Source organism: Balearica regulorum, chromosome 6 (genome assembly GCF_011004875.1).
Source record: "Balearica regulorum gibbericeps isolate bBalReg1 chromosome 6, bBalReg1.pri, whole genome shotgun sequence".
NCBI classification, from domain to species: domain Eukaryota; kingdom Metazoa; phylum Chordata; class Aves; order Gruiformes; family Gruidae; genus Balearica; species Balearica regulorum.
In genome coordinates, this window is record NC_046189.1 from 22,283,139 (window position 1) to 22,310,555 (window position 27,417).

Genomic DNA, 27,417 nt, shown 5'->3' on the forward strand with positions numbered 1-27,417 from the left:
TCTTGTCCTACCCACTGAGGAGAAATGTTGCCATGACTCCTTTCAAAAGTTAGAACAATATTTTAAATTATAAACATCAGATTTTAGTTTAAATAATCTGGTGGTTTTAAAATATTTTATTATTTTCTAAAGGGATTTTTCTGTTTTCTATGGTTTTTATGTTTTATGTATCTCTTTTAAAATATTTTTACGTTTTGCATAAACTTTTAATGAAATAATGAGACTAGCTTTTTTCAGTGAGTTGGATCTTTGAGCAGTTATTTGTTTTCACTTCCATTCAGTGATCATGATTTTAAGATTTCTTCCTGTGCTCTTTCCCAACCTTCTTGTGAGTTATTTTAGATTATTACTGAATGAAAGATATTCTAATTTTGGTTTTTGGAAAGAGACTCAGTCATTTGAGCTTTCTGTGTCAATGCTCATTTCATGTCTCTCTTGATCATTTTATATTATAGCTGCAGTAGTTCCAGACAGGCTAGAAGTATGTACAAACTCATTTGAATTTCATAATTGACTCCAACTGTACAACTGTACTTGTTTAAGCATACATAAGTTGGAGATTGACTTTTTTTTCCTGGAGGTATATTTCCATTGATGTTGCTTTGTTGCTAACAGAACTCTTGTAGAAACTCCTATAGAATACCCATTCAAGGCTGAAAGGTGCATTTCCTTTCTAAACATGCAAAGTCATTAAATTAATTTGCTTATTTGGAAAGTCTATTTGTATCTAGAAATCATCAGAAAAATGTTTTAATTGAAAGAGGAGGATGATAGAATAAAAAACATCTCCATTCTACATTCCTAGAAAAAGATAAGGTGGCTCTCCCATCTACGCCAGCTGACCCAACAAAATTTTAACTAAACCCTGCATGATCTCTTAAGCTGCTCAAACTTAATTGATGCTTACATTTTGGCAAGAGGTAGAGGTAATCTTCTCTGCTGAAATTTTCAAAGGTGAATTTTATCTACTGAAAGTAAAGGTTATTTTGTTTATATTTTCAGTGGCTTTGACAGACTCAGCTTTTGCTTTGAAGTGTTCCAGTCCAGCTGTTTCTGTGTTTGTTTTAGGATTCTTGATGAAATGATAGTATTAACCTTGGGTCAAGACAAGGGTGGTATATGAAGTATATTGTGTACATAACTGTAGTATTTGTGCTTAAAGATGAAGGGTTCTACCTTCTCTAAATGTCTGTGATAAAAAATACAGGTTTTTCTTGTGGCCTACCAGTGTAAGTTGGCACATGTATTCTTGTCATGTATTACAAGTATGTCTTCCAGGCCACTTTAGAAACATTTGCTTGCTAGCTGAGTGGGTGGAAATAGTATTTTATGGTCATCTGAGGAGCTAAATACTTTAATTTTCATGTGACTTAGTCACCCAAGAAGTGATAAGAGCCATTCTGTTCAATAACACCATAGTTCTGGCTTCATCTGCTTTCATTTTACTAAATCTTCTTGTAATATGAGTTGTGATGTACATCCAGTGGTTCTAAGAAAGTGTTTTCCTCCTTTTATGGCATAAGTTTTAGGTGCCACATATGACTTGATTCCTTACAGAAAGCCAGAAGATTCTACTTTGGCAGAAGGTATCAGAGCAGATACTTTCAGCACGGTTTGAATTTCAGCAAGGAGAATTCTCTGCAGATAAAACAGTCTAACTACACAGTGTTCATTTATATTATTCCAAATTCACAGTGTTTTTCTACAGTTCAGTTTTAATGCATCTGATGGGATTTGACTATTGAGAATACCAAGGGACCACCTTGATGGATTAATTTCTGAAATTTCCCCCAGATCAAAAAATTTTGTAACAGTGTTATGTTAGCAGCATGCCTAAAAATGACTGAAAGATATCCAGCAGTGGAAATCTTCATTTCCCCCCCTCTTTAATATCTTCCTAAGATTTTATTGCAATAATATGTGCATGTGTGTTGAAACGCCTGGGAATAGCATGCACCTTTTTCTACCATTACCCCTAAGAGGAAACTATTCCTTCTCCCCCATTGGCATTCATAGTGTAGTCTGTTGTTGATGGTAGATGCTCATGAGGAGTTCGGTGAGCTTGCAGTGTTGTAAATAGTACTGGATGCTTATGAGTATTCGGTGAGTGTTTTAGGGCCCACACCTGTACTCCACTGCCATAACTCATGAAACCATTAATAAGAATACTTGACAATTAGTTTTAGTTAGAGGGAAATCAGATTGTGATCTGAAGAGCACTTGAAGGCCAAGGATTCTGTCTGTGAAGCTGTTGGAAAAGCAGCCTGGCTGGTGCTTCGCAGCTGGGGATTCTTTCATGGCTTCTGCAAGGACAACAGTGAGAATTTTCATACATAATTGGAAACCAGAGATTTTTAGTGAACAGAGTAGCTTACACTTAGCCTCCATGAGGTGGAACTGAGAGTGTAAAGATTTCATATCCCCTGTTCCTTTACCCATGACTATCTGTTAGTTTCCAGTCTTAATGCTGTGTGTGAGGACTTTGATCTTTGCTGATATGGACCTTGTGTGTTATTTCAGGGCTACACAGTACATCAACGTACACAATGTATTTGTCCAGTGGAGTTACCCATCCTGAGCTTATCACATCAACAGCTGTAGTTTCTATCCTCTGCAGTTTTAATCCTCCCCCCTTTTACTTCCAGGTGTAGCCCGGTGCATTGGCTACATAGAAAGTCTTTGATTAAAGCAGCTAAGATATCTTGCACAAGCTATCACACTTGTCCTGATGATAAACTTATGCATTACTCCCACTAGAAAAAAATTGTCTCTGGGAATTACTCTCTCTTCTGGACCTTAAATTCTAGAGCTTGACAGACTTTAGGTTAGAGTATAAGTCCTATCTACTCTGTCACTTAGATTGATTTTAAATCATTTAACCAGGAAGGGTTAAGGAAGGTGAAAGAGTCTTATTGGCAGTGGATTTTCCAAATAGAGTAAGATGATCATGGGCCTCAGTGATTTGCACTAATTAGAATCTTTATGCGAGTAAACAATAAAATGAAAATGTTTATGAATTCCCAATTATTTATACATAGAAGAAACTGCATTCTGTTTTCTCTTAGAATATGTCTAGTCTTAGCATGACAAATGATTCTGCTCACAATTTTTTTTATGACACTGTCTGATCCAGTTAGATTCTCTTCAGAGAACATTAATACATTTATCCTCTAGCAATACTGAGGGCGAAAAAAGGATGAAGAAACCTTAACCAGAAACTGATATCCATAGTTAAATGATGGGATTTATTCTGGTAACCAAAGGGTTCTTTGTATATCTGTTCAAAATTCTCTACTTAGTGACCATGGGAGATAAAGGGGAAGGAAATCTTCAGAAGACCTATGGATGGCTAACTGTGACCAAAATGACAGCAACTCAAATTCTGTCAGTTACTGAAAGTGAACTGTCCTCAGGAGTGAGGAGGTGTTGACTTAACTTTTGGATTCAGTTGCTGAGGTGTGATGATCCATTTGAGCCTTAGATAAGGCACTGTCTGAACAAGGACTTTATGCCATTTATCATTTGTGTACAGGCCACATTTGAGATCAGGTCTCCAATTCAAAGTCAAAAGGATATAATTGCCTAGTGTAGTTAAGAGTTTTGAAAGCCTTAGTAGACACCTCCCTGCATCTTCAAATATCTAAATACCTTTGCAGTGTTGACTAAAGAAGTGTATGTGGCTCTAGGTGAAGTCGAGCGCAGAGCTGGGAACAGATCCAAGATCATTCAAAGCCCAGTCCAGTGCATCAGCACAAGTCATCCTTCCTCCTGAAATTTATCTCAACTGTGCCACAATTCTGTGCTCAATTCATTCATTTTTAAAAACATGTACTATCTACCTTAGAGTGAATTTAAGATTTAATATCTTATTATTTATTGATCACATTGAGATCTTCATTAAAAAACACTATATTGCCCTGAGTGTGCCCTGAAACTTATTTGAAACCAACATGTTTTTATGACTTGGCATAGTCGCTCCCATTTTCTCCAGTGAGAGAACAATTTCGTATCCAGCAGGCCTACAGTATTATTCAGACAGCTATGCACTCCATTGACAACATTTGTAAACAAAAAAGTACAGGAGAGAGCATTTCTTCAGACAAGACAGTCTAGTGACACCAGCAATAATTTTCAACAAATGCACATTCTAAGACAGTGCAGACTTCCACAGAGGACATCCAGGTTTTAAAAAAACATAATCTGATTACATCCTATTTTTACAACTGGTTCAAAGTGTTTTACCTCTCATTTTCATACTTTCAGGGTTAATTAGAATACCCCAATAGTCCTTTCAGTATTTTAAATCTCCTAAAAAAAAATCTAAGTATATGAAAGAGCATAGTTTACATTACTGTAGTTTTCTCAGGAAAAGCCTTTTGTTTTAGAGAAAATTAGACATAATCAGGTACTGACTGTAGGCAATCCATAGTAGGTGTTACTGAAACTGCAATATGCATTCCAGATTCATTCATTGTGATAAGAGCAATCTGAAAGCTGATGTAAAATGAAAAATTTCTATTGCCAGGGTCAGGTGATAGTCCAGATTCTAGTTTTTATTATTCAGTCACTCTGAATGTCTAAAGTAAGAATAAAGACATTGTTTCCAGGCAGAATAAACAATTCCAGCCTAGGGCAATGTTTCAGTCCTTTTGCTCCAGGGATAGGGAAAGTTTTATAGCTGGGACTTCTCTGGTTCTCAAGAGAAAACATGGTAATTCCACAGCACTGGAATTACCTTCTTAACAAGTGTTTATAAATGACTTAACTAGACTCATGAAATTGTGAAGGAATTGTGTAATGTTCTTCACAACAGGACATTAAAAGATACGTGAAATTGGGAGAATTTAAAACAAGACAAACATTGCAAAGACATCAAATATGGTAAACGTGAGTAGGTTTGTAATGAAAATCACAGCTTAATAATGATGAAACATCCAACCAGTTATGTATTATGGCTTTATTTGATGTAACATGCATTTGTATAATAGATATTTTAATAGATTTTATCAATTCAATGTAAGTTAGATATTAAGTTATATATTTGGAAGTCTGAAGGAGCAGTACTGTAAAATGTTATGTATGTACATTTGGGGAGAACTTTTTCTTTAATCGATTAAGTTGTGGAGGATTTCCTTCAGCATTAAAAGAAATTGTGATTTCACTGTTAATCTCAGACAGAATTGAATCAAGATTGCATTTGTCATAAATGGCCAGCCAGCCATTCCCTACTCTCAAGTTCCCAGATGTTTCTGTGACACAGGAGGTTATTGCCTGATGATTGCACAGTTTGAGACTACTAGGACCATGTGGAGCTTTTTTTTTTTTTTTTCCAACCTGGACAAAACCTGCTCAGCTTGCTAGCACTTCTTTTCTTTTGTTGTTTTTTTTTTCCCCCTAGATCCTTGCCTGATTAAGAGGGTGGTTTTTTTGCATATAATTTTGTGCTTAGGTGGAATCAGAAAGTTCACTTGTGGAGAATGTGAACATCTGATCCTTGTTTCATTCAAAACCCTCCCTTAAATTTCTTTTGTAGTATAGCTGAACAATTATATTGATTTGAAAGTGTGTGCATGTCTTTAATATTTCCTTTCTCCCCCTTCCTGTTTTCAGATACATTCAAAACCTGAGAACAAGAAAGCTGGATATTTTTAGAGCCAAATTGACATGTTTGGGGGTTTGTTTAATCAAAAGTAGGATGTTTTGGAATTTCAGTGCACTCTAAGGAATTACAGAAGCTTGAACTGGGTAGTGCTGAATTAGTGTCAGCTCTGTTGTCTTCTGATCAATCAGATCCATTAAAGAATCCAGAGAGATTTTTTAAAAAAAAAAAAAAAAAAAGTCATCTAGAGCGCAACACTGTAAATGCAGCAGTCGTGATGCTTTGAGTACAAAGCCTGTGAGCAGAGCTGCAGAAAAAGAAATGGAGGCTAACACAGCCCATAAAGAAGTAAAATATACCAAAATTTTATTTTTCTATTGATTGTGCCATATGCCATACCAATGAGAAATTTTTTTTTTTTTTTTCCAGGAATACTAAGTATGATATAAAATAGAAAGTAATACTGAATGGTTAGATGGATGTGAAACAAATGTGTAGTGAGACAAAGGATGGTCGTGTAGGGTTGTATATTACGGTGCTGTTTTAATAGCCTATCACTGATGGGATATACTAAGGCCACAGCATGTGTTTGCTCGTGGATGCTTCATCTTTTTCTTTTTTAGGGAAGAGAATATAGCTGGATGACTCCTGACTCTACTTGTCAGTACTTAAATGTAACCTTCTTCTAAGTATCAGTAACAAAACTCTCTGTCCTTGACCCTTCTCTACATTTTTCATTTAATCTTTTTGCAGTAGGAGGGGGTGGGAGGGAGTGACAGGAGAGAACAGAAATGGAAAGGAAGGATGACAGAAAAGGAGATGGTATATTTCACAGCTATTAATTGAGAAACCAGATTTTTTCCATTTCTGCCACTAAACTGAAGCATGACTTTGGGCAAGTCACCTAATGTTTTCAGCTGCAATATGCTGGAGTCTGTATCTGGAGGATCATTTGTCTCTAGGTACAAGAAATACAGAAGGGATGTAAATATGTTAAAATTCTTATTTGTAAGTGGTTTAAACTAGAGCCTCTCTAATGGCTGCCCTTGTAGATTGAAATGAACTTCTTGGGTTGAAATGAACCTTGCGTTCTGATCCAGCAAGGTCCTGAATTACATTGCTTCAAGCAAGAGTTGGGTTCGATGGGTCCATGTCTAAAATGAGAGGTACGCCCAGCTGAACGACTGAATGACAGTCTCACTGAGGGCAGAAGCCTGGGCACACACATTCTTTCAGTATTAGCAAATATTAGGCACCTGACACGTTACCACTAAGGTACATGACAAATAATGTTTGACTCCCATAATCTCTAATGCCCAAAGTAGTATATGAGCTAATTTTTAAGTGCTTGAGAGCCTCAGGATTTAGTGAGTCACATCATTATTAACATTTATTTATTTATTTATTTATTTATTTATTTATTTATTTATTTATTTATTTTAGAATTAAAGCATTTGGTTCCACCTTGCATGTAAAAAAATAAAACTAAACCCCCAATACTATGCAAACACACTTTATGATTAATATTTGCAACAATACCAGCAAGGAGAAAAAGACTGTAAAAATTAAAGGCACAATGAGATATGTTGGATAAGATTTTAAAACCTTTGCCTATGAGGAAGAACTGAAAATTCTGCCCTTGATACCTAATGATGTAATAGTGGCTCAAGTGTTGGAATTACTTTTGTAATATATTTGTGATATTGTTATTAGAAAAAGATGGCTGTTGTTCTTCCCAGGATCTGCATTAGCTTTCTCTGTTATGCATATAGGACTGTTCTGAATTTTAAGAGATCCTAATTTGGCTGAGGATGAATAAGCAGATGTAGTCTGTAAACACTCTGCTTGTGACTTCTACAGGAGGTCACAGCAAAAGAGAGTATCTGATCAATCCCCTTGTCCCAAACCAGCCACAGGAAATCATTGCTTCTGGTATGTCTGGGCTTGACAGATGTCTATCTGATCATTATGTATTACTATTCAAACATCTTTAAAATTTTCTAGATACGGACATAAGAAGCAACACAAAATGTTTGACAAAGTGACACTGTTTTGTAAGATACAGATAACTGAGAAAGTGACATGAGACAAGAGCCTTCAATATGCTTAATTTTTTTCTTGAAGGTTTGGCTTTTCGAAATGTTAATACTTCAACCTGTTACCGACAAACCAATAGAATGAGGCACTGCCGCATTTTTCAGGAACTGGCTCTGTAGCCTATCTACATCTAGACAAATGATCGCAATGGGTCAGCTGTTGGTTTTAGATACCTCTTTCCATCCTCTAAGAAATTGTGTGGCTGCTGTTCAGAACCTTTACGCAACCAAACATTATTTTCTAAGTCTAGGCAGAAGACTGGTCTTGACGTGCAGGATGGTTCTGACTTTTGTAATAACAGTAACTGTGGTGTCAGACTGAATGTATTACACAACAGGCTTTGTGACCTTAAAGACCCGAGATTTGCTGGTTTGCCACTTAGCATCCCAAGATCCCTTTACAACAGTAAGCACTAATCTCCAGTTTGCACCCTAGAAAATTCAATACGCCTAAGAAAATGTCTTAGTATTGTCCCTTGACAGTGGAAAAACTGAAATACTTTTTTTCCTACATTAAACAGTTTACAGTTTAAACTCAAAATACAAACACCTGTTAATAACTGTGAAGGAAATACTAGAACTCAAAGCTTAAATTTCTGTAACTTGAGAGATAATGCTGTAAGTCATTGGGCCCACCAAAAGCTAGGAAGCTGGTTGTTTCTGTGTTTACTCTTGCCCTCACTCCCTATGGCATTTATTTAGCTAAATTCATAAAGGAGAAATTTGATTAGGATATATTTCTTTTAAATACCAAGGAACAACTATGAATTCACATGTACTTTTAGTAGGCTTTCTGTCCTGTTGGCCAGTGGGCTTAAAATGGATGGGACAGGAAGAAATTACTATTTTTGCTTTTATAGTCTCCACTGTGAATCTTTTGCAGAGTGAAGAAGAGTGAAGAAGAGGAGTAATTTTAATCTAAATAGCAAGGCCTCTATTAAAAAATTATACTACTCTTGCTGTTAGTAGGCCTGATGTGCATGGATATTTTTTCTCCTTAATGTATATTCTCGCAGACATTTGATCCCTCCTTTCCCACTCTCCCCTCTTAGATACCACTGGGAATAGATTATTGCTAGAATAAGAATTTGAATGAATTCTTGTTTGCCTTCACTAAAAGTCCTACAGATTTTTCCATTATTTCTCTTTCCCTCTTGTCCCTTTTCTACTTGCACTGAATGTTGGTTTGTAAAGAACCTTCCTGGCATGCTCGATCCATTCTGTGTAATGATTGAATTTATTAGGTAGGATAGAAGTTTATGTAAAAGAGTCCTGAGCAATGCTTACTTTGTGAGATCCCTAGAGTTTTGGGGAAAGGGTAAGGCCTGAACTGTTCAAACAGGGGTATCAAAGCAAACAGTGAGAACTCACACCCTTTGCACAGTTTGAACTTGGATAAATACTGAAACAACAACAAAAAAAGGCAGAGGTGTGGAAGACTACTGGCTTTCCTGGCTGAGTAGAAAACCTTCCCATTAGAGGCAAAGTACCATTGCAGTGATGGCTATCTGAGAAAAATTATTATGGCAAATCTGAACTTCTGGTGAGCCCTTTATTAACAAGGTGTTTGATGCCTTTGTTTAAAATCATAAACTCCACAGAATCTACACAACTAGAGCTGTACATTTTTTAATCTGGTAATAAAGCTTATACATTACCATACAACAGTAACATGGCAACATATAAACTTTATTTCCAGATGTTTAGACATCTAAGTATTTTTCCAAATCACTTTCAAACACCTGTGTAGAGGACATAAATGAGTATAACAGAGGAGGAAGAGTCACTTAAATTCAGAGATTGAGATTGTAATTTAATGAAAAAAATCCATCTGAAAAGGGAGCGCTGTTCCCTGGCTCTATTAGAGAACAACTACTGAGAGAAGACACCTTGTGGTGGTTGGTGGTTGAGGATGTGCACGTGCCTGTAAAAAGAGCAAGTAGCTGGTGCTTTGTAGTAAAAGTACTAAGAACCATGGTGCTCTTGTCTGAAAAGATCAGATTACAGTTTGGTAAAGTCAATTTGTAATTAAAATATAAATTATCATTAGATGACTTGCCACTGTTTTCGGTTTGGGCTTGTTTTTCTAAAATTAAACTTTCTTACTAGCATTTGGTTCTTAAAATAATTTTCATAAAATTTAAAGTCCTTTTTTGCAAGCTCAGGAATAATTCCTGTTTGAGCAAGAATTCACAAGAAGGTTTTGAATATGTTTGGCATTTTTGGTAAACATTACATCTTGTTATCCAAACATCCTTTGTTTATATTGTCTATGCTATTTTTTCTCTGTTCAACACAGAAATGCCTAAGTTCAAGGTAATCAACATATAAATGGTGAGAGTCCTTCAGAGTGACCCTCTGGTAAGATCAGACTGGGAAAGTACTGTTTTCCTAACAAGTTTTCGAGTTGAGCATTTAAGATCATAAGATATTGAGATACATGAGGTTTCTCCTTAAAGTGCTCCTTCACCCAGGTGTGAGGTATTTCAAGCCTATACATGCCGTACTGAAACTTGAGTAGCCCAGGATTCATGTCTGGTTTTGTAGATGGGTCTGGGGCCTCCTGTAATATTTAACTTCATTTTAATGTCTGTATTCTGAATCAAGACAAATTTAAGCAGATCTCAAAAGGATGAGGGAAGGTTATCCTATGATTAGTTTTACTCATATTTTGACAAAAAACCCCCCAACCACTGACATAATTTGTGATGCAGTTACATACTCCCCGTGCACTTACAAAGTCCTATTAGCTTCAGTTGCAAAAGAAATGGGGAAGGGTGAGAATCTTCATGTGAATACAGAAATGCAGGAAAAGAATGCTCCTGGGACTCTTGAGGATTTTCAAAACGATATACAGCAGAAAAACAAAATTGAGGAGTTCATATTGTAAATGTGTTCTTTTGAGAATTGGATCATGGCAGGAATGTTTGCTGCGAGGCTCTAAATCTCAGTCTTACTCATCACTTTATAAAAAATGATGGTATTTTAAAAGCCCAACTGTTTTTTAAAGATATGTAAGGCCAGAAAATCAATTTGTGAATCATGATAAGTAATAGTAAGTACCATCAGCCTGGCACTTTGTTGGAACTTCTTTTTTTTTTTATACCTGTGTTAGCAGCAGGGACAGTAATCTCAAGTTCACACTTTTGATTCAGAACTAGATTTCCTCGAGTTACATATCTATAAAACCCAGAAAGAGCACTTAACTCTTCCCAGGCTGTTTGGCTGTGCAAAATTAATCCAAATAAACAGATTAGTGTTACACTCCCATTGCAGTGAATGTAGTCAATGAATATAACAATAAGCTGAAGTACGTCTAATCAAATTGAAATGAGATTATTATTACCAAATGATGGTGTATATAACCAATATTTAAATGGAACATCAAATATTAATTTGACATAAAATGCAGGGGGAGTTTCCCTTGGAGCATGGTAAAAGATGAAGGTTTTATCTTTTTTTATTATTCACTCTCACAAGCAGAGTGTCAAAATTCAGTCACCCTTTTGTTTTATTGATAGCCAGAATTTCATTAGCCCTGGTCAGGCTGGAGGGAAGATGAAACATGCCAGCTTTTTATCTCTGTGTTCATACTTCTTGCAAGTAAAAGCATAAAATGGGATTCTGAAAACCTCCTTGGATATCCTCTCTAAGGCTGCTGTCAGGCTTCCAGTATGCCTTTTTATGATTTCAGCTGCTAATCTACTCTATGTGATAGTTACAGTTACAAATTATTGTTTATATGGTTTGCTATTCTAGGTCAACTGCATATACTCATTTCTGCCCGTCATTTGATATGGTTCTCTCCTGACAAATCCAGCATTTCACTGGGAAGAACAGGCATTCAAATCCTGATATAATCATGCTGTTCAGGTAAAAATCTTTTTTGCAGCTCTGGTACCTTCCTTTCTTCTAATGGCAGCACTGAACCAACCATTACTGATGTACTAAGGACAGAAATAGATACGTTAGGTAATGCTGCTGAGGTTCAGAGTAGTCAAACAGCAGGGATTTATTGTTGCTCTGATGCTCTTGAGCACTTGTTTTGCAGTATAGTATAATTTAGGATCAGTCAGTCTCTTCTCTATGGGATCGAAGTTTTATCTAATTGCTCATGTTTAATTTTTCCTTAGATGGTTAAAACACAACCTAATACAGCTTTACAGTTTGGACATTACCGGTGTAATACCTTATATAGTAGTATTAATATTATCTGATGATAATTCTATATTATTGAGATATTGAGTCTCACAAAACGTCTTTAGAGTAAGTTTGCATGTAAATGCCAGTTTTACGTACAGGAAAATGAAGTCACAGAGCTCATCTTAAGCATAAACCTTGTCTCTTGGTGTCTTAGATGCTGTATTTTTTTCTTCCCCCCCCCCCCCCATGTTTGGCAATCTTTTTCGTAATTAGACATTTTAGTTAGTAGGACATACTGCCACATTAATTGGATCACTCTGAAAACCAGTAGAGTTAATGGAGGCAAATATGACTGTAAGGATCCAATAGCATAGAAACATCTGAAGACAAAGGACTTTAGTGGATATAGAACATCAGGTAGTAACTTTGAATTAAGTTGGGGTTGGTATTTATTTTTATAATTTGTGTATTTGGTGCCCATGTTGTCACAGAGAATGAACAGTACAACCATGCTGACATACAAGAGGGGAATACTACTGCCAGAGAAAGCAGCTCTGTCCATACAGCCCTGCTTCTGGCTCTGCAACACTGACACCCCACAATGGGCCAAGCGAAAAAATAGTCTGAAAAGCATTTTCTGTCCCCTTTATATCTCTTACCCCTTCTAATATTACTTAGTATTTCATTTACTTTCACTTTTAGTTTTAGACTTCTATATTTACCAGGTGTGGAAAAATGATTGAACCATTATTTATTGAAGAACTGAAAACTATTTTTGATCTGTGATCTTTAGTAGACTGTTTAAAGAATTTTCAGGCTTAGGAAAAAACCCAAACTTCTAATCTTCAGGTCATGGCACAATCAAATATTGAAAGTGCACTTTTATGTTTAAAGATATGAATACGTAATTACTGAAATCTGTATATACATTTATTTGTGTTTGTATCTAAAGTATTACAAGAGAAGTATCACCTCAGTGTGTTGCTTTCACATGACTTTGACAGATATTTGAAACACAGATTTCTTTGTGCATAGCAAGAACTCTTACGTATGTTTAAGAACCAACAGCTGTTTGCAGCTTATCTGAAAGAATACGAATAGATAAACCCACATATTTTTCATCTCTCATATCATATCCTGAATACTCCGACAAATGAATAATCAAGAACAGTGTGAAATCAAAGGACAGGATGAAATTCGGAAGCTTCTTAAGTCAATGGGAATTGTGTTATTGACTTCAATGAGGCCAATATTTTACCTGATGTATTAGAGTTCCAACCCGTAGGAAAATGCAATAGGTAGGTCATTAATCATAACCATGTAGAGTTACACTAGGACAAAGCTGTACATTAAATTCTGATATGAAAAGTTATTGTTTTCTCTGTACCCAGGGGAGGGTGTTGGTGATAGTACTCACACAAAAATGAAATTCAAATGGGCCGTCTTATTAAAGATGGAAAATATATGCTGACTGCAGCAAGAAGTACTTGGGTTTTTTCTTTTTTGAGAGAAATATAGTTATGAAGCATAGCCTAAGCCTGAGCCTAAAAACATTCCTCTGATGGCTTTACGTTGTCTTCAGATGTCCTACAGCTCTTCTATCTACAGCCATTACTTCAAGGTTAAGACACATGCAACACTAGATATGAAATTAATATGGATGATTTGAAACAGAAAAGTTATTTTAGATTACCACTGTTCACAAGTAATCAAAAGTGTGCACTTTTGCAAAAGAACTATGAAATGCCCTTAGTAATTTGGAAGTATTTCCTGCTGATAGCCAAAATATCACAAGTGAATATTAAATAACTTCTGAATCATTGCATTCATTCTCCATCTTCCTTTGCAAAGTACTTTTTGAGGTACAAACTAGATTATTTGCAGTTTCAAGAAAGTACTTAAAAATGCTTTATTGGACGCTGACAGTAATTACAATATTTCTGTAACTACCAAACTATAAAGCTAGGGGAATGATAATTAAAAAAATAAATCCATGGGAAATTAAGAGTTTGTATCTCACTAGTTTTTCTAACTGAAATTTTAATATACTATTTTTCAAATGAGTAGTCTATAATTGCTTTTACTATTAAACAGATTCTTAGATAGTATGATAATCAGAATGATATAATTACCCAGGATGATAGACTGAATTTTGAAAGATGAGGATGACTTACATAGTATTATTGGTTTCCAAACATAAAATAAGAGAAAACGTCAAATATAGTTGTACTTTGCAGGCTAAAAAGTTTTATGCTGGAGAAAATATTTCTCTTATTGAACTGGCATGGAGAAAGTGTACTGGGAATTTAACAGGAAGTTCTTCTCCACCCAGTTGTAACCATTCACAGAATTCTAAATTTTTTATAACATTCATATACAATAATCTAATTCACTGGAAAAAAATTGAAGAAATGTACAAAATGTGAATTGCATTTTTTCAATTGTATTTGAAAATGTTAGGTCACTTTGGAACAGTTGCAAAAACATGAGACTGTGTCAACTTATTCTAAGAAGGCAGCCAGAAAAAAAAAAATAGAATCTGGAAGGTTAGTCTAGCTATACGAAACTATTTAAGGGGATATAAAGTAAAATACAACCAAACACTATAGGTGACTTCTCAGTCAGGAAAAATACATCTGGCTATTAGTCTGTCTTCAGATTCATCTACAGTCTTCATCACTCAGCCTCTTCACTTAAACACATTGTAAAAATAGCTTTCAGGCTGAAACACTGAAACAGCTGACACAGCCAGAAGAATGAAACTTGCTGAGTGATTCTACCATTTAAAAATAATATTATGTATCATTGCCAACATCAAAGGAAGGAAAACAGTCGTCTTCATTATACCCCACTGCCTTAGGGCCTTAGTTATGTGCTGTAACTATCCAAATAATTGAGTCCTTTGTTTTCATTTTAAATATATCCCTTTGTCCTGTAGTTTACACAGGAGCATTTTTATTACAAACAAAATGGTTGCACAGGTATTATACCATCATGCCTTCATTCATAAATATAGATGTAAGGCTCATACTACTGTCCCAAGTACAAAACGCTTTGGCCACAAACCCATAGAGGAAGATGCCTACAGTTAAGAGAATTTCAAAAGGTGGCAGCAGTGTTTCAGTATGGCCAGACAGATAATGAAATACCATCAAGTAGGGAGAGTAAGAAGCAAATAAGGTATATTAAAGTATCCAAAATAACCTGTGGGGCAAAAGTTCTTTTCTATATATATGTAAATATGTATGTTGCTTCTTTCCAAAGATGCTACTCCTTTAAAAAAATACATGCTATCATGATGACGGCTGCAGGGACAAAATTCAGGCAGAAAGCACCATTGTGGTTTTTGTGCAGGTGACCCAGTCCCTCCGTGATGTGCTTCTGCTCCAGTCCAGTTCAAGTCCCTCTTTGTCATGCTGCTCAGCCAGCCTGTGTGTCCTGCCACTGCATGACTGCCACTGCAGCCATGCTCATCAATCAAACTCAAAGAAAAGGACTATGAGACTTAAAAGTCTGCTGGTTTATGCGCACAGCCAGCTTCAGGGATTTGGTACAGTTCTTAGGTAATGGTATCCTCCTCTGACACATCAGCACAATTCCTTTTAAATATACTTTATTATTTAAACATTTTTATGAATGCCCATAAGAAGTTAAGCAAAGATATTGCAGTGTTATCATTCTGAACCATGGCATTGCCCTCCTAAGAGAATTAGGGTAGTTCCCGTAACAGAGCATATAGAGACTTCAGTTCATGCAGGAATTACAGCATGATAGCTACAGTGTGAAAAAAATCGCTTTTGTATTTTTTCACTAATACATTTCAAAATAGTCTCTTGTAAAATGTTCTTTCTGTGCTGTTGCTTCCCTGATGGTTCATTTTTGCATTGCTCTCTTAAATACAAATAGGCATCTGCCAGATATGCAATTAAAATGAGGACGTAAATGGGGATTAATTTAAAGGAGGATTATGAGGGGGATTCTAAATCTAACTGTATCAATAAGGACTACAAATGTAACCCAGTGCATTCATTAGTCTGATTGGCAGAAATAATTTAGCAGCTAGCTGAGAAATGACATTGAAATTGTTTCCTTATACTATGCGCTTTATCAGATGTATGCTAAAGAATTCCAGCTCTAACCAAAGTGTCACCTTGACCAATTCCATATTCCACTTACTGCAAAGGAAAACAAAGTCCCTCCCCCGCTGCTATGTTGGTGCAGAAGAAAGGATATTTGGGAAGTGAGTGTACAAGCTTTGTTGTAGAGAATCTGACCATCTTTCTATCCCTCATTTACAGATATGCTGATAGAAATAGGGCAGACTATGAATAATTTTAATGACCAATCCAACTAATCATCTAACAGCTTTGGATTTCTTTCTGTTCTGTCACATTATTTCACCTCTGTCTATGTCCGTGCCATCTCCTCTGCAATTCTGGAGATACAGGCAGCTTCCCTACCTCTCTACCTTGCCTGCTTTATCTCCCTAAAGTCATGCTATTAGTAAAAGGCAAGAATTCACAAAAATGCAATTACTACTACTGTAGAAACGGGCATAGATTACATCAATCTGTGTAACAGGTTTTGCGTATGTGCTGCTATGAGGAAAATGCATATGCATTTAAGGTAATACTGGAGGAGCCTCAGCTGAATTCTTCCTACCATCTAAGCCCATTTCACCATGCATTTGAATTGCCCATCCCGCAGTTCAGAGTTTGTGTCTATTTAAAAGATGAGGAAAGAGGAGTCACATTGATTTCAGAGGTGTATTTGAATAGAATTGGCCACTCATGTCCAATTTCGAAATCAGAGTAGCCACAAAGACTGATTTCTTCCAAGCACGCCTGAGAAACACTACACTGCCATTTGTGAAGAGCTTTCAGAACCCCACGCTCGGCTGGAAAAGCTTTGAAAAGCAAACTAGCTGTGCTACGTGTCTGTGGGAAGCAGAAGGCAACAGCAGTTACCTTTGAAAAACCTGACTTGGGAAGGGCAACTTGAAAAGCAGTGTTGGAAGCAAAGTACTTGATGAAATAAATGTATTTTGGTTCCTATAAAGCAAATAACGAGCTAAAAAAATGAGCTTAAAAATGTAACCAACCCATCAACTAACAAAATACAGGAATCCAGCTGCTGACATTGCTACCTGCATTTTGCCTGCATTCTGGCAAACAGATTGGCAAAGACTTAAGTTAGCATTAAATTCAACTGGATAGTTTAAATGACACCATGATGATTAATTAGCTCAAGACTCATTCCAAACCTTATGCAAGCATGAAACAGTTGCACAACGTCTAAGAATGAAGATTCCCAAAGCAATAAAAGTAATTTAATCCTGACATCCAAAAACGTGGAACAGGTCTATTCCCAAAGACAATCTCCTAAACAACACAGTAGCTGTAAACCACTGTAGTTTGCGGATTTGAAACCCAGTTTTCTTCCTCTTAATTGATACACAGCTGTAGCAACAGGTTATACAGAGTCTTTCTTCAATTTTCTTCCATGCCGAATAAGTCAGAATATATTTACAGTGATGCCTTAAGTGCCTAAAGAGACATCCAGGTCACTGGGCTGAAACCAGAACTGATAGAAGATGAAACAGAAAACAGTATTTCTAGTTGTCTTTTTGTGAAGATTCCTCTCAGAAGATGAATTTCAGGCTGTCTGTTTCATCTTGCACTCCATGTGTGCAAATCTGAATTATTTGAAAAATTATCATATGTTTATTTTATGTGAATACTTACATACCTATTGCCATATAAACTATGTTCAATAAATGAAAAAGCTGTATAATATCAAAAGGACATTTCCAGTAGTTTTCTAGAAAACTGGAAATAATGGAGCTTAACTTATTAAGTCTTTCCATATTATGTTTGCCTTTGAAGGAGATTCAAACTGTAACTAAATATTTGTAAGAGGTCTGTCCCAACTGGGTGCTCTGGTGTCTAGTAACTCTTGTGCCCAGGCTCCAGTCTTTCTCTCACTGAGGGCTCTAATAACATCTATCCTTTCTGCATACCTGTTAGTTGCTAACAGGTTTACTTTTATCAAATCTGGCTGAGATTAGTCAACAGGTTTAAAAAGTCACTGGGTGGAGGGCAGAGAAGCAAAACCTCTAGGGAATAGTATTTCTTAATATCCTTAAGAAAAAAGTCTTTAAAGGTGTTAGCAATATGCTTTTGCTTATATTTCCATAGACTATCCCTTAAATATGATGGTTGACTCAAGGACTCCCTTCTTTGCGGAAACTTCGTCCTTGGTGTCTTTCAAAACTTTTCATGTTTTCATCTGCTGGCGACCACAGGAATCTTTTCTTATTGGCTTGCTTGCTTGCTCAACAAGCACTGAATTCTGTCTAAATTATGAAGCTGTGTGTCCAAGACTTTGGAAATGCAGGTTTGAGAATTCCTTTCCCCCACACCCCATCTCTTCCCCAGTAGGGCAAGGATGACTCTTTGAGAAGTATGCTTTTGGAAGAGCCTGTGACTCTGTCTTTTTTTCAGATTTTTTTTTTTTTTAAATGTTGAAGGTTTAAAAGGTTTTCTTTTTAAAGTTTTTTTTTTTTCTAAAAATAATGCTATGCATTTAAAATAATATGCATCTTAATTTTTTTACCTTGTATTCTCTGGGTGACACAGCCTTTATGCAGTACAACCTTCATGCATCAATACACTCTAACATGGAGGTTAATACCCTATGTCTTATGTTGCTGGAGGCCCTGCTAATCATGCTAACAGGAGAAGGGAAGTGATTCTTTTAAAGATTTGTTGTTGACCACTATGCAGAGAAAGTATCTCATCTACTTTTCAAGATGTTGCAAAGCTGAGCAAATTCCCCATGCTGCTTGTCCTACTGAAGACAAGGACTCCTTTGAAGAAGTGAGATGGAATTCATTCTTCTAGCTATTCCCAGACTACACTGGAGAAGAGACTGAGTGCTGGGTTAGATGGTGACAAAAAAAGGGGACTACACTATGAAAACTCCTTGATAACTAACGATCTTAGAGGAACAACTTCTGCATACATGTTCGCTGAAGCAAACATTAACATTGGTCTGCAGTTTACAGGATGCTTTCCTATACTAGATAGAAATAACTCAGTCGTTTTGGACCAAAGTAATCTGGACATATGAAGGAAACTTTTTGTGCAAAATGAACAACATGTGCACAAACAACTTAATTTTATCCTGTTCTTCTGCCTTCCTGCATAGATTTTGTGTGACTGGACGTCGGTAGTAAGAGAGAGATAACCCAGCAATGCTCTGCCTGCTGCTCTAGTCAGATGATAGTCTTTTGACAACACAGGATAACGATTTCCACTTCAACTTGTAGATTTTTAGAACTATAGCCCCCTCCTTTCCCCTGCTCTACCTTATAGCTTCTGCTGGGAAATTCTTGCTGCAGACATCCTTCCTGTCTAGTTATACCAGCATGAACTTTCTTCTTAGGCTAACCATGGGTCATTTTCATTTTTTACTATTCATCTGCTTTACACTATGGACCTTGTGTACTCAAGTAATTTCTAAACAATGTGGATTCTGCTGACAGAAAGTAAGTTAATTTTTTTGCCATGAAGTATTATTTCTGGTCATATAGGAGTTATCAATAGTTTCTCTGGCAAGTTCTTGCCAAAATTCTACTAGAGACTGACAGTCATGTGTGACTAAACATGCTTGCACGTGTCCTGCTTGTTTAGAAAGTCACGAGCATGAATGTAATTCCTGTTTTAGATGGGTGATGTGCTCAAGTTACTGGAAATCTGCATGTGTATGAGTATCAACACTCAAAAGTTTTAAAATAAAACAACCCTTTAAATGTATGAATTCAAACTGAAACCATATGTTAATCTACATTTGTAACTGGTTTTGGTAAGACCATATGCAGACAGATATCCCACTTAAAAAAATACAACAAATATATCTGAGTGCTTATATATCTGGAGTATTATAAACAGTATTTTTGTTTTATGTCAGGTTTATCATTCATTCTTGCAATCTGTTCTCCAGTTACCTATATTTTTATTTGCAGAAGGTATCAAAGGTACCAGGAAAGACATTGAACAGCTTTTTTTTTTTTTACCTGTAAGTAGACCATGAAGCCATGGTGAGACACCCTGTCAAACTTGTATGGAATGTCTGTGAGCCCCTGGGATGCTGGTTCAGAAGGTCAGTGTTGAAATTCTACTTCATTTCACAAGTGCACAGCCGTATGCTGCCATCTGTCTGCTCTGCAGCTGGGAGTCAACAGAGCACTGTTAGTTTTACGTACCAAACTGCAGCTGTTTTGTGTGTTTCTGAAAAGCTGTTAGGGCTTCTGCTCTACTGTTTACCTCATTTCAAAGTGGTTTCTCTTGGTCTGCTTTGGCTCTTTATGGGAAAGCAAATTGCAAGGCTGAAAGGTTTGACATCTATAGGTTCTTTTTTCTTTGCCCCCCCCAAAACATTGCCATTCTTATCATCTTTACAGAATGCAAGAAGTATCAAATTAGTGCTGTCTGTGATATCTGTCATTCTCACAACTATTATTGTGACAAGGTACCACCATATTCTAATATACTATATGAGATCTCAAAATGCTAATTCAAGCCAAAGCCTATGATGAGCTTTTTCTTACCTCATCTTTCATAAAAGCCTCTGAGACTGAATTGGGATTGACTAGCATCCTACCAATTCTGTATATTAAATACTATCACACCTCATTATTGCGACAAAGATTGTAAGGGGAGAAAGAAATGGCACAATATTAATTTATTCTTTACTCATAATTTGATGAGACTCGCACTGTAAGTTTTATAAATTTATTCCATTTTCATTGCAGATCTTAATATTTCAGTCTTCCCAAGGTGCCATTTTGTCCATTTGAAGTTATGGTGCATGACCAAGTACACGATGAATACAAACTACTTTATTTCTCACATCACATCTATTTGACTGTGCCACCAATAAGAAACAATTTGACAATTTCAAATCAGACAAATTTATAATTTGACAAATTTTGAAATTTATCAATTTCAAACTTGAAATTGTGAACATTATCTTTAATATTAATTACTTATAATTATACTGTAATTTAGTGAATTCAAGTCTTAAAAAAGAAACGAGGACATGTATTTTGTAGATAAGAATACTACTTTTAATGCAAATGCCATATGAGAGATTTTAACTTTTATTCCAAACTATTTAAGCTAAAAAGGTGTTATTCAAATACTGAACATTTACAAAGCTGCTCCAGAAAGTTGATTTCTACATGCCCATTTATTGTCCTTATAGCTAAACACTAGGTAACCCTTCCTGATTAAAAGCCAAGATATTTGTTATGGCAATAATCAGTAAGAATAACAGTTACATTTTTTGAAATAGGAAAGCAATTTGACAAACCGTGCATATATTTTCCATGTAGTCAGCCACTTCATGACAGTAAAACAAATCAAGAGAATATATCTTTTACAAAATGCTGTTTCATTAGTATTTAAATTATAATTTTCCCAGAGAAACAGCATTGTGCAGTTTATCCATATGCAAAAACACTTGTAAAACTGAGTGATTAATGGAGGGTCATCATTTATATCAGAGAGTAGGGGAATGAATTCTGCATCATTATGTTCCTGTGAGGAATATGAAGGTCATAAAACCAGCGTTTGTTCTGAGCTGTTTTCAAGAATGTGTGCTGTTAATAGTATTGCTAAACTTAATACACAGGCTGTTTTCTTAGCTGGCTGTGAGTTTAGTCCTGACCTCAAAGAAGACTGGTTTTCTTAGTTTCTTCCTTCTCTTGCAAGATTCCCTTGTCAGGTTATTTCACTACATGTCAAGTGACAGGACAGAAGCAGCTGGGCTATGTAAGGCATAACAGAAAAATTATTGTGGGAGAAAGGAGGGTAAAAGCTACTTTAGCAGCCTTCCTCCACAAGATATTTGAACGTAATTACCAGGTAATGCAATCTGAAATCAGGAGTTGGCTTTAAAAAAAAAAGAAAAAAAGAAAAAGAAATAATAAAAAATGACATCTAGAATTTCTAGGGTGAAGTTCAAAACATTAAAAATGCTGAGAAATTTGTATTGAAATCTGTCATAATTCTGTTCTTTATGCTCTAAGCAAATTAAACAGGTTTTTAAACTTCAATTTTTTTTCTTGAGAAACATCAACCAACATGAATGCTTTTCAGTGAAAACTGGTTTTGCTTCAAAATAGTTCTGCTTTCTGCAAATAACACAATGAAATTGTCAAAGCACCTTGCCCATTACTGTTTTAGAAGAATGTCACAACATAATCAGGGTAAAATCTGGTGGTTTTGTTGTTGCTTAATTTACTTTTTTTCTTTCCATATAGCTCATGTTCCTCAAATTGCCAATACAGGCATCAGGAAAAATTCCCAACAGAGACCTGGAAACTCTATGAAACATGTTATCCAAAAGAGACATAAAATCTGTAATTTTTAAAAATACTTTTTCTACAAACCATATTTATAGAGGTACCCACCCTGAAACTCTGTCTCAGTATGTATGTTTCATGAAAATAATGTGAAAGACACAGCTTCTTTCCTAGTTCGAGTTTGATTCAGAATGCAGTACCTCTAGCAATAATGACTTAAGCAGTCACTTGAGCGCCTTCAGTGTTTAAACAGCTGCACAGTCAATTGAACCCAGTTTAAAGGCATCCATCATCAGATAGTCCGTGTTGGTTAAATGGACAGTGGATGTTATGCAGCCTGAATTGCTGCGGGGAGGAAATCTCATAATCCAAATGTGATGCTAAATAATATGGCTCGTAAGAAACTGGTTAATCCTATCTTCTGAGGACATTGTAACAAAACTGATGATTAGATTCTGTTTATTGGAGCCACTGAGAGTGAATTAAGTTGTACTATTTGCTACAGATTGGAGGCTTTTCTTTTGTTCCAGGTCTTATTTGGTAAATCTGTAAGTAAATTTGCATTCTCTGCTCAATAGATTCTGCATGTACCAATATTAAAGTTACTGCAAAAACTCAAGAACTTTTCCAGCATAGAAGCTTGAACCAGAACTTTCAGTGCTTGGAGGACTCCTGCTGCCATGATCGAGTGAAGACTCTTGCATCCTTAGCCTTGTCTTAATCTTTTGTTCTCCATTTCCAGGCTGCCTTCTTCACAGTGGGTGTCTTAGCACTCCTGCTTGTGATGTGGTTGTAGTTGTAGCTGCAGTGTTCTGCGGATTCAGGATCACAGCCATACTAAGAGCTCAATAGCGCGTTTTTTTCCAGGATCAGAAATTCTGCTAGTAGATGATTTTCATGGGTGCCAGGAATTAAATTAGTAGAAGGAGCTCCAAAGAGGGATGGGATGGGATGAAATGAGACAGTCTAAATTTCCTACCCATGGGAAACTTCACAATTTCTGGATTTTCCCTTTGATTCAGAATGAAAACTTTCCCAGCAGAATGAAATTTGAAAAGTCTGACCATACCTATTTTGAACTCTTGTTCAAGTGTGCTCTCCAGAAGGCTCCTAATTACATGGATGGTTTTGATTTCTCATCTCTTCTATTTCCTACAAAAATATTTCTTGTGTGTTACTCTTTCCTTTTCCTTCCAGTCTTCTTCCTGGTTACTCCCCTCAAACTTGTTCCATACAGTTTGCATTCTGCCAAAGAACTGCAACTTGTTCTTTCTTGCATGATGTAATCAAATTTTCATACTGTATTGAAAACATGATAAGTAAGTGATATTGTTTAGTTTTATGTTCTTATATATGCATATAATTCTCTCTGCAAAAATAATACAATTTCACTGATCAGAGGAATTTATTATCTAATACTGGTAAGGGAACTCTCTGATTTGTATCTGACAGAAGTCCACAAAACAGATCAAAGATTATTACTGTTCTGTTCAGAATGCTTGAATGCAACTTCCTGCACAAGAAAGCAAAAAAACCCAACGGGTTGCAGCTAACTGTATCTCAGCAATTGTAATCCTTTGATATTAATATGGATGCTCAGGTAAAAGATAGGCTCTCCAGCAACACAGCAATCCCCTTTGAAGATCTAATTGTCCTTATAGTCATAGCACAAATGCTCAATTTTTCCAGTTTGGTTTTAGCCTCTGAAACAAAAGCTAGACTAGAAAGCTGTTGCTAAAAAGAAAATTCATACTGGAGAATGACTGCTAAGAAATAGTGTTTCATTAAGTTTCCTCAAGACTTTAATCTTGAAGTTACTAGCAGAAAACTCAAACCAGCTCACAACTCTCCTACTTTTAGGCCTTTAAAAGCATAGTCCTTTTATGAAACAGACTTGGTTGCTCTTGGTTCCTTTAATATGGGAACCCTCTTTGGCTCATGGCCTGCAAGTCTGCTCTTCATCTATTTGTATGCTCCTCTCTGAAAGTGTAAGACCAGGTCAACAGTAAATGAGTGTACTTGTCAGGATTTCCAGTTGCTGAGAATCCCCTCAAGGAAGGAGAGATGCTGTAGAGATGAAAGCTTAGATTTGTTATATGAAGGTGAATACTCTATCTTGATAATATTGAATGGGCAGGAATAATTAGCGCAACAAACAAAAATATCACAGTAATCCTTTAACCTTGTTAGAACCAGAATGCTTGTGCCATCAACATGTGTATCTAGTGATATGATAAGAATAATTAGTCTCATCAGTATGTAATATAGTGCACCTGACAGGCACATAAGGGAAGGTAAAGTTCCCATTTGGCAGATGCTATTGGCCAGCAAAGCCTCGCAGGCACTATTTAGCCAATCACCCTGCCATATGGTTCCTGTCCCACTGCCTGAATTGAGTGGAACAAAGTGAGAATTTTGAAGGTTTGGTGCTGGGGAGAGGAAAGTCATAAGTCAAGGGAGGGGCTACCTCTTCACTGTCTTCATTCTCTCACCTTCCTTCAAATTTAAATTTTATAGCAATCCTTTCAGCTCACCTATCAAGTTCCTGTTATTTTTATCTGTCTTGCTTATGTAGATAAGGTGTGTCATCCACTGCTGCTTGAAAATAGGATGCTACTCATCTCTGGGTAAGTAGGTCAAATTTGGCTTTTTATGATTATTGACATTCTCCTTACGGCCCTGCTGTTCTACTCTTGTCAGCTGTAATGCATAAGTGGAAGTACTCAAGGTAGCATTAAAGATAGATAGGATAATCACTGCAACCTGCTGCTGCATTGAGAAATGTAGTGCTACTATTGCAATGTAGGTCAGCTTCCAGTGGACACAAAAAGCACCATCACCATTTATATCTCTGGTTAGAATGAGTACTGAGACTGAACTATATACCTCTACAAGGTTGCCCCTATCCTGGAGATAAGGAAAGCTTGCTTTGTTGTAAAATGGAGTTTTCTTTCTCAAGGAAAATCCATGACTACTAAAAGCTCTGCGGAGATAAAAGTAAATGAAGTAGATTAATTGCTGTCTGTTGTCATCATAGGTAACTTGGGTGTTTTGCATGTTCTGGATTCTTTCTTCTTGAGTGAAAGCGAAACACAATACCTGAATAACAAAAAATTTGATTCCTATTTATAGTACTAGTAGTGGTAAGTTTGTTAGACTAACAGTATTTATGTTCTGCTAATGTAAATACTGTATTACACATGTGGTTGTCTACCAGGTGTTAATAGTAATATTTTTTTTCATAAAGGTGTAACAAGGAAAGTGATGGAAATAAAATACACAAAAGAGAACAAAATATAGTATGTCAGCTACAACTGATTCTCCAATCTCAGCTGTCAATTGCTGCTGGCCTTGTTCTTGCATTGCACGTATTTTTTTCATAGTTTAAATATTCCTTAAAAACTCAAAGTTCCCTAAAACTTACTTATTTTTGATGCTGAAATGATACCTTTAGCTTGTATATTATCTATACATATGGCAAAGATGGAAAACTTGTCAAGCAGTCTAGCAAAGGTGATAGTCTCAGAATTAAGGGAACAATAAACACGTATAAATATTAGTGCCAATTTTCTCTACCAAATAGAGTTGTGAGTTGAATGGTTGAATGGTTCCAATTTTCAGTTATGTTGGATTTGGGCCATTTAAGATAACTGATGAGCATCTTGGTCTAATGAGAGCAGAATGTTAGAAAGAAATCAGGCCAAGTAAAGTTTGAGGCAGAAAAAAAGTAGTTAACAGTACTCTGCTTATTAAAAAAAAAAAAAGTGAGAAAAGGTAAAACCAGCATCTAAAGGAACTGTTGCTCAGCTCAACACAGCAGGGACATGAAGTTCTTTTCATTTGATGGATTTCCTGGCAGTAAATTGCAGCTATTGGAATTAATAATCCTTAAGAAAGACATTAGCTTGAATGAAAATGGTTTTCCTTTGGAAATTCATAATTTTATTCCTAAAATTTAGCAGACACAACCTGCAAATAACCTTCTGAAAATAAATACAAAATAATCTGCAACATTAAAAAATATGATTAAAAATTAATTTACAATTCAAGTCATCCAACTTTACCTTCATTCTCACTTAAAACCAATTTTCAATACATTTACCATTCTATTTACATAGGATGTTTAAATTCTTGTGAATTATGTCTGTGACTTAAGGCATGGAAATGACTGTCATTTTTTTCCATTTTCTTCTTAAATCAATGATGTTTTTCTTTGAACTACTGCTATTCAACAAAAGTGGTTCAGGGAGTGATTCAGACTCAGAGGTTCCCCTTGGTATTTCACAGGAATGGTTGAAGTCTCTTTTTAAAAGTTAGCTACACTACATAAATCAGGAGTAATAACATACTTTTCAGCACAGCTACCTCTGGAAGGAAGATCAGAATCTGAGTGTGCAGGGAGATAGACAAGGCAATGGCTACAGATCAGACTTCATTTTAAGGAAAGAAACAGCAATGCAGTGGGCACAAAGCAAAGCATATGTAACTATAGTTTTGCAAAATCAGGAAAAAAAGCGTACGTTTGTACATAATACTGGGTATGACCTAATATACAGTGGGTTTGGCAATGTGTTTACTGGTTTGGTAACAAAGCAATGGTACAACTTGTCTTGCCTTCAGTGTTACGTAGGAAACGCTGGTAAATACTTTTCATCAATCAGCAGAAATTTGTGACAATTTCCCACGTCAGAACAGGGCTTGTCTTACGCCTTGGGATGGATGTTGGGGACATTTCTACCTAGCCTCCTACCCTGCTTTCTGAAAGGGTAGCCAACGTGTCCTTTCTGTCATGGTTTTCATCATCTAAAAATAAATGAGAGGGAAGAAGTTTTTACCAGGTTACTGAGCCAAAACGCTGCATCAGAGTTGTTTGCTTCATGTGCTTCTGCACATGACGTGGACAGGTCCCAAACAAGGAGCAGGTCTCCTCAGAGGAGGACGACTTCAGACTCAAGGGGTAATCCTGAGATTGAAACCTGAGGAAAAGGGGAAGAAAACCCTATCTGGCTAGAAGGAACAGCAATAGTCAGAAAGGAGCTGTAGCTAACCTTCTCCTATTAGCAATTCATGTTATCTTAGTGCTAAGCTTGTGCCTGTCTCATTATTCCAGCGATTCTGCCCATTTGTGCTACTGTACTTAGGAGACGATAACAACAAATGATGTCTGATCTTAAATACATAAAATCTGGGGATAGGGAATGTTAGTCCCT

General features: G+C 36.2%; 1 protein-coding gene and 1 long non-coding RNA gene across 2 annotated transcripts in view; one reads left to right on the forward strand and one right to left on the reverse strand.

Moving 5' to 3' along the window:
- The window catches only part of B3GALT1 (beta-1,3-galactosyltransferase 1), a 324,178-nt gene extending 305,842 nt beyond the window's left edge, over positions 1–18,336 (reverse strand). Inside the window, exon 1 of the mRNA XM_075756752.1 lies at positions 18,326–18,336. The gene's annotated coding sequence lies outside the window, so the exon portion shown is untranslated. The remainder of the gene's footprint in view (positions 1–18,325) is intronic.
- LOC142602366 (uncharacterized) lies at positions 11,495–24,834 on the forward strand. Its single transcript, XR_012836135.1, has 3 exons — positions 11,495–11,568; positions 19,926–20,001; positions 24,783–24,834. It is a non-coding gene; the product is annotated as an uncharacterized LOC142602366 (long non-coding RNA).
- Positions 24,835–27,417: the final 2,583 nt, after the last annotated feature.